This window comes from Bos javanicus, chromosome 4 (assembly GCF_032452875.1).
Source record: "Bos javanicus breed banteng chromosome 4, ARS-OSU_banteng_1.0, whole genome shotgun sequence".
NCBI lineage: Eukaryota > Metazoa > Chordata > Mammalia > Artiodactyla > Bovidae > Bos > Bos javanicus.
In genome coordinates, this window is record NC_083871.1 from 49,712,141 (window position 1) to 49,720,048 (window position 7,908).

The following is a 7,908-nucleotide window of genomic DNA, read 5'->3' on the forward strand; positions in this document are numbered from 1 at the left end:
CATATATTACTCCAAAATAAAAATTGTGTAATTTCAATGATTATGTGTATGAATTGAGTGCTCTTATGTTTGCAATTAAAATTGGCATTGCATGCTATGGAGATGAATAGTATAATTCATGCTAATAATTAAATTTTTAAATATTTCTTTACTTAGAATGACATTAAATAGCATATAAAATATTTTGACAAGTTGAGAGACAGAGACTATGGAAGAAAGTAAATTTTAATCTTACTATCTTCAAGGGGCCCTTTCCCTATTTTCTGTTTTGGCTGTGCATCATTCAGGATCTTAGTTTCCCTGTCAGGGATCAAACCCATACACCCTGCAGTAGACAGATGGAGTCCTAACTACGGGACCACAAGGGGAGTCCCCCTAATTTCTCAATTAGGGGGCTCTGCATTTAATTTCTATTTTGCCCTGGCCCTGCCCATGGGTCTGAGCATGCCCGGAGTGAGCTGGAATTGACGCTGTTAGCGCACTGCCTGGATCCCTTTATTGGACCACTCTATCTTGCCACCAGTTCCTGGGACTGTTAGCTGCTATGTCTCACCACTGCTCCCTTCTTCTGAGAACTGCCCTTGGCTGAAGGGGGCTGCCTCACTTGGGAGGTGATCTGGGTCTGCCCTGGCAGTTTGTAGCCATGACTGCCTGACATGAGAATACAACAGGCCAGCCCTGGGGCCTCAGTGGAGGACAACTCTGTGGTGCAACGTGTGTTTCGGAGTTTCCCCAGGGAAGCAGGAAAGGCTAGACTACCCTGGATGCCATCCTTGCCTCACTTTTCCCCTCCCCAGCCTCCTGCCCTCCTTCCTGACAGGTTTCTCCTGATGAGCACTCCTTCAACAAAGCACAGGCATTCAGATCTCTGTTGCGGTCTCTGTTTCTAGGGAACCCAACCTAAGACAGTGATTTAGGGTGTACGTATACGCACACACACACTTATGTAAAAGTTGCACCAAAAAATATGCCCTTGGTTTATAGTCTTTTATTGTACTAAGTTGATCCAGTCAATTGATTTCATGACCTGCTTACCAACAGGCATGACCTGCAGTTTGAAAATTACTGATCTATGGGACCCTAGAGATGGAAACAATTACTATGTCCAGATGTTAGGGTAGTGAATGTCACAGAAGGATAAATCTGAATTAGGTCTTAAGGGATGACTACAAGTTTTCCAAGTGAGTAATACAGAAGTAGTTGTTTCAGGTGAGAGTCAGGAGAGGAGTTTATGGCTGCTTACAACAGTGCTTCTCAAAGTGCTTCCAGGGATCACTCATATTACTAGGGGTGCTTGGCAAACGCAGGTTTCTTTTTTCCCCAAATGATCCAAAAAGTATTTATTTAAAAAAATCAATATGCCAAACATCTCAAATATCTAAATCCAATTGAAGATCACAAAATGTATCTATGTTTTCCTAAAGTCTCTGCAGGTTCCAAATTGAGCCTCACTGCTCTAGAGCAACACTGCCTAATTGAACTTCCTGCAACAGTGAAGATGTTCCTTATCTGCACTACCCAGTACAGCAGTCCAGTGTGGCTATGGAGTTACTTGAAAAAATATGCAGGTTTCATGACACTAGTCAGATTCCCCGATTCAGCATCTCAAGTGGAAGGCCCTAGCATCTGCATTCGAAACAAGTTCCCTGGGTGATACTTCTGTGCAGTAAAATCAGGAAGTTCACTGATCTGGGCCACTGGGAACAAGAGCACTCCCAACCCTTCTTTTTCAGGTAGACTTCAGCTTGAGATGCCTAGAGTCAGAGAAGGCTTTCTGGACAGGTGGCATGGGGACAGAGACAAGTAGAAGAGCAAAACTGCTTTGGCGTGCACATGGGCCTGAACGGAGGACCACCACTCACGAAGCCCTCTCTGACCCTCTCGGCTGGAGGTGGTTTTCCTTAAGGGAAATTCATAACACGTTTTGTGCACCTCTTCAAGCACCCCACCCTGAAATGCAATCATTGTCTGTGTACATGCCTCATTTCTTCCACAACAATCTCAAGGGCAGGCTTTCTATGTCTAGGTATTTCTGTTTTCATTCTTTCAATCAAGAAAGTCTCTTAGGCATAAAGAACTGTTTCAAATGCCAGTTGTATGAACAGGACAGCCAATATCTGCTTTCTTTTGCTTTTCCAACATGTCCCTTCGTGCAAACACACAGGAATGCTCAGTAAAGACCCTGGCATAATGAACGAACAAATAGACCTAAAGTTATCCTGCCTTCAATTAAATAGTAGTTGACTGGCCACAGGGTTTTCTGGTCTCCTGTAGCCTGCAGAAGCTATTGGAGGCAGGGCCCTGAGGAGGCAGCATTACCGTGTCACTCATACCAGCACTGATCAACTATAGCCATTTCAGAATCAGGAGCATAGTCACACATCATCCTCAGGGTCACCAACATGTCCTTTGTCTTCAACCAGGAAGACAGCCATTTCTCAGCACTGTACCTCTCCTTTTTAAAAAGACAAGAAAATATGAGTGCACGGTCTGACTCTTCAACTCTCCAGAATCTTACTTTCCCAAAGTTTTCACTCTGTAGAGAAATAAAGCTAATGAGGTTTTCCCCAAAGGCTCTAGTTACTTTGAGTGTGCTTCTTCCTTTCCTTCACTCTATTCTTGAGGATAATTAGAGCTTAGAGCACTCTATTCTTGAGCACTTACATGAGCCAGGCATGGTTCTAAGTGCATTACCCAGATTATTTGCTTCTAGCAGAATAGACAATGACCCTGAAGAAATGGTTTACCTCATTCTGTTCATCTGCTTGTATGCTTTGCTGATTTTTTCTCAGTATTATATTTCCTTTGTCAATTATGAAATCATCTCCTTGTTGCTGGAAATACACACCGCATGTAGGCAAAGCTGTTGCTAAAAGAAAAGCTGTTAAAAAGAAAAGAAATGGTAGTTTAAGTAACGAACAACAGTTTCAATTTTACCATAGTTGAAGAGTTTCAGATTCTACCATAATTTAAAAGGGAATCATGCTGCTGCTGCTGCTGCTAAGTCGCTTCAGTTGTGTCCGACTCTGTGCGACCCCAGAGACGGCAGCCCACCAGGCTTCCCCGTCCCTGGGATTCTCCAGGCAAGAACACTGGAGTGGGTTGCCATTTCCTTCTCCAAAAGGGAATCATGATTCTCACTTAATAGCCTCAGGAGGAAGTCATGGAGGCAGCTTAAAATTTTTTGTTTCTCTGTGAACATGTGAAATTTTAGGTGGTTATAAGGCTATGTGTTGAGTTTTCTTTTCAAGGGCTATTATACTAGTGTAATTCTAAACTGGGAAAACATTTGTTCTTTGCTATTGGTTTTATGGTGTTTTGAACATTAACAATATGCATGATATACCAATTTAAAGATTTATTAGATGTTGTAATTTTGACACCTCCAGATCAATTTCTCTTAGTTCTCATGGTCTGTAAAATTTGGCTTTAAATGTTTCCATAAGAGATTATATCAGGACAGCAAAATTCCACCAACTAAACTAAAACAGCAGAATTGCATCCATACAACTGCAGTTTCCTTAAAATCCTGGGTTTTGTGGGACTCACTTTTATATTATGTCCTAGTCATTCAGTTGTCTACATAACTGAATGTGTGAATTAGAATCTCCAATTGTTAGAATCTCCAATTGTTCATTTCCAAGTTTTCGCTGTACCCTGTGTATTAATCACTCAGTTGTGTCCGACTCTTTCTGACTCCATGGACTGTAGCCTGCCAGGCTCCTCTGTCCATGGAATTCTCCAGGCAAGTATACTGGAGTGTGCAGTCATTCCCTTCTCCAAGGGCTCTTCCCAAGCCAGGGATTGAACCTGGGTCTCCTGCATTGCAGGCAGATTCTTTACTGTCTGAGCCACCAGGGAAGCCCCTATATGTTTGCTGGATGTTTCACTGTGAGTTTTACAAAGTTTTTAATTTCACAGATGCTCTGGTTGTTCATTGTGAGTGGGAAGCCCTGAGCCCTCTATTCTAGTGGTCACTGTTCAGACTCTTGACCAGACTGTTCAGTCAGCTCCTTTAGACAGGACCCCCAGGATTATGTTTATTTGTCCTCTTCATTTTTTCCCCTCACTAATTATGTTCATCTTACAACACAAAATCATAAACTATTTTACTAATTTTACACAGAAAGCATATTATGGAATACTTTAATGATGCTAAAGCTGAAACTCCAGTACTTTGGCCACCTCATGAGAAGAGTTGATTCATTGGAAAAGACCCTGATGCTGGGAGGGATTGGGGGCAGGAGGAGAAGGGGACGACAGAGGATGAGATGGCTGGATGGCATCACTGACTCGATGGACGTGAGTCTGAGTGAACTCCGGGAGTTGGTGATGGACAGGGAGGCCTGGCGTGCTGCGATTCATGGGGTCGCAAAGAGTCGGACACGACTGAGCGACTGATCTGATCTGATAATAAATGCCATACTATGTTAAATTCAATCAATATTAACTTTTGTGGCCATGTTTAATTTCTATAAGAAAACAAGTCAGGTGCTTCCCAAACTGTGTACAAATCACGTGGGGATCTTGCTAACACGCAGACTGGATTCAGTAGGTCTAGATGGGCGCCGAGAGTCTCCAAGTCTAATGAATCCACAGATGATGCCACTACTGTTGATCTGCCCACCATATTTTGAGTAGCAAGGATGTTGCCATAGACTGAATGCTTGTGTCCTCCTGCTAAATTCCTATGTGAAATCCAATCCCCATTGTGATGGTCTTAGGAGGAGGAGTTCTGGGAGGTGATTAGGTCATGAAGGCAGAGTCCTCATGAATGGGATTAGTGCCCTTATAAAAGACGCCTGAGAGAAATCCCTTGTTATGTGAGGACTTAGTGAAAAGACAGCCATCTAAGAACCAGGAAGAGGGTCTCAGACATTGAATCGGTAGGTACCCTGACCTTGGACTTCCCAGCCTTCAGAACTGTGAGAAATAAGTTCATGTTGTTTATAAGCCATCTGGTCTATGGTACTTTTAGCACCCCGCACAGACTAAGACAGATTAGATAGACAGGTAGGTAGATATGGATGGATGGATAGATGTAAATATATAGATATCTTTTTGAAGACCTACCAAGAAAGTTAATTGTCATTCTTCTTAGCTCTCCAATTTGAGTATTAAAACAACTACTTGTAAGATGGGTTTTGGATTCATGTCCCTGTATGTCTCCATTTTCCACCCTCTTTCTTCTCTCTGAACCTGGCCCCTTCTCCATCCCTGTCTGTGCTACTGCAGATAGTGCTGCTCTAAACCAGGCTCTACTCCCGCTGGATGGTGTCTATGAGGACACAGAGGACAGTCTTCATCATGTCATTCCTTTGCTCAGAGAGATTCAAAATTTAGCCTCTTTAATGGTGGTGGTTTAGCTGCTAAGTTGTGTTTGACTCTTGCAACACCATGGACTGTAGTGCACCAGGCTTCTCTGTCCGTGGGATTTTCCAGTCAAGAATACTGGAGTGGGTGGTCATACCTTTTCCAGGGGATCATCCCGACCCAGGGATCAAACTCGAGTCTTCTGCATTGAAGGCAGACTCTTCACTACTGAGCCGCCAGGGAAGCCCAGCCTCTTTAGTAGGAAAATCTAATTTTATCTTCCAGTACTTCTCTATGTAAATTTTCTGTTCTACCTGTGAATACACCTGCATTGTTTCTCCTCTGAGTTATTACTTGGAACTTTTCTTGCTGGATTGTCTTTTCTCCAAGTCCACCAATGGAAACACTTAATTAGTTTCAAGTCTCAGTCCAGATGATTCTACCTATGTGTTAAGTCCACTCATAAAGATTCAGTCATGGCTCTAAAATCCTGAAGCACTTATGGACTCTTCTTGTTTTACAGCACTGTCCCCATCTTGAGCTATTTATGAAAAGAATTAGCTATGGTGAAAAACTTCTGGAGGGCATAGACCTTAACTAATCCCTTTCTATGCCAATCAGCCTGGGTCTCAGCATTATGCACCTGGCTGTAAACTGGGGATCTCGTGACACTTTGCCTGGGTTTGATCATTTTCTAGAATGACTCACAGAGCTCACAGAATCGCTTATTTATGCTTACTGTTTTTTTTTTTAATAATAAAGGATATGATGAAAGGATATAGATGAACAGTCAGATGAACATGTACATAGGGGTAAGGACTGGAAGAGACGCCGACACAGGAGCTTCTGTCTCCTTGGAGCTGGGCTGCACCACCCCCAGCACATCGATGTGGCCACTGACCTGAATGTTCTCTGAACCCAGTACTTGCAGGAATTGTATGGAGGCTTCAGCCCACAGACATGATGGATCGTTACCTCAATCTCCCTCACCTCTTCCCTTCCTGGAGGATGGGGTGTGGGGCTGAAAGTTTCAAGTGTCTAATACTTTCTGGTGACCAACCACTGACCTGAAGCCATCCAGAGTTACCTCATCAGGACAAACGACATTTCTCTCACCCAGGAAAGTCCAAAGGATTTAGTAGTTCTGTGTCAGCAGCCAGGGTCAAAGACCAAACATTAGAACAAAGGATGCTCCTGGTGCTTTTATCCCATAGAAAAACTCAAAGTTTTTAGGAGCTCTGAGCCGGGAACCAGGGACCAACATCATTAGGTATATTTTTTTCTATTATTTCATGATAGTTGGAGCCTAAATATCAATATTCTCTTCCCAAAGTTGTTTTTTTTTCAGTTACCCTCATAAACCTGCAACACTAAAAACCATGAAGAAGAATCCAGACATGGGATTGTTTTATCTTGACTCTACCCACCACAGTGCTGAATCGAGGTCAGGACAGTGCAAGCCTTCTCTTCCTGCCCCAATTTTAGTCAGGAAGAGAGCAAATTCCAAGCCTCTTCAGGAGTATCTTCATCCCTCCCACCAGTCATGTCCAGATTAGGAAGAGATCTCAGGAAATGACTTAGTCACTGGAACCTGGGATGAGTTCCCAGTTTTCCATCCAACCCTGACTCTAGAGTCAACTTTCATATGCCTTCTCCCCTTAAAGTCATTCACCTCACATTGCCTTTTCCTGTGTCAGATTCCTGCCTGTGGCTGGAGTCACAGGCATGTGAGTGCTATCAGAGTCTAACTTAACTTTTCTCTTTTGGGTTCGGATGCTTGTGTTTGCCCCCCTCATAAGACTTTGAGATAAATATTTTTAGGGAGCATGCCCCACAGGACTGTGACTTGTAATGAATGGGACCAAGGGTCATTTTCAATCACACACCCCTACAACCAGGACTGAGAACTGCTAATCAAAGATCAGCTTCAGGAGGTTGGTGAGCACATCTTACACTTGGTTTGGTACCAGATTCATTCATTCAGTAGCAGAGATTCACGGCTTTCTGTTATGCACCAATCACAGTGCTCTGCACTAGAGCCACAGTGGTGATGGAATAATACACAGCCTCCCTTCCCTCTCACGGTTTATAGTGTCATCAGGGAACGCTCAATAAACGTTCCCTATCTGACGGGTACCTTGAAGGAGCAAGAGTCAAGTTTGTGTCATCACAACTTAATCCAACTCACACTTCTGTGCCAGCCTCTGTGTTGGAATGGGGCTATAAAAATAAAATAGAATGCAAACTCTGCCCTTAAGACTTTATAGAATCTGCAGTTCTGTAATAGAATCAACTCTGCTCCGTGTTTGTGGGCAAAACCACTCTCTTCTGGGTACCTTACCCACAATCTCAAGGGTGTGCTTTATGTATTTACCTACACTCCACCAGATGAAGTCTGTAAGGAGAGTCAGTGAAATACGAACCAAAGGTGCCAGGCCCTGAGGCGGTGTGGCTTCCTCCGCCTCGTAGAGGTAGAAATTCAAAGGAGCAAAGAAATAGCCAGGCGCTGGCTCAGTGCAGCTGCGACCTGTGACGTGGGGGCGACAGTCACACTGCCCATTCTTGGGTGAGCACCTGTGGGGAAACAAACCCACC

General features: G+C 43.6%; 1 long non-coding RNA gene across 1 annotated transcript; it reads left to right on the plus strand.

Annotated features, from left to right (window-relative positions):
* Window positions 1-4,666: 4,666 nt before the first annotated feature.
* On the plus strand, window positions 4,667-7,618 carry LOC133246791 (uncharacterized). The gene is made up of 3 exons (XR_009736178.1): window positions 4,667-4,886; window positions 6,076-6,583; window positions 6,662-7,618. It is a non-coding gene; the product is annotated as an uncharacterized LOC133246791 (long non-coding RNA).
* The last annotated feature ends 290 nt before the right edge of the window (window positions 7,619-7,908 follow it).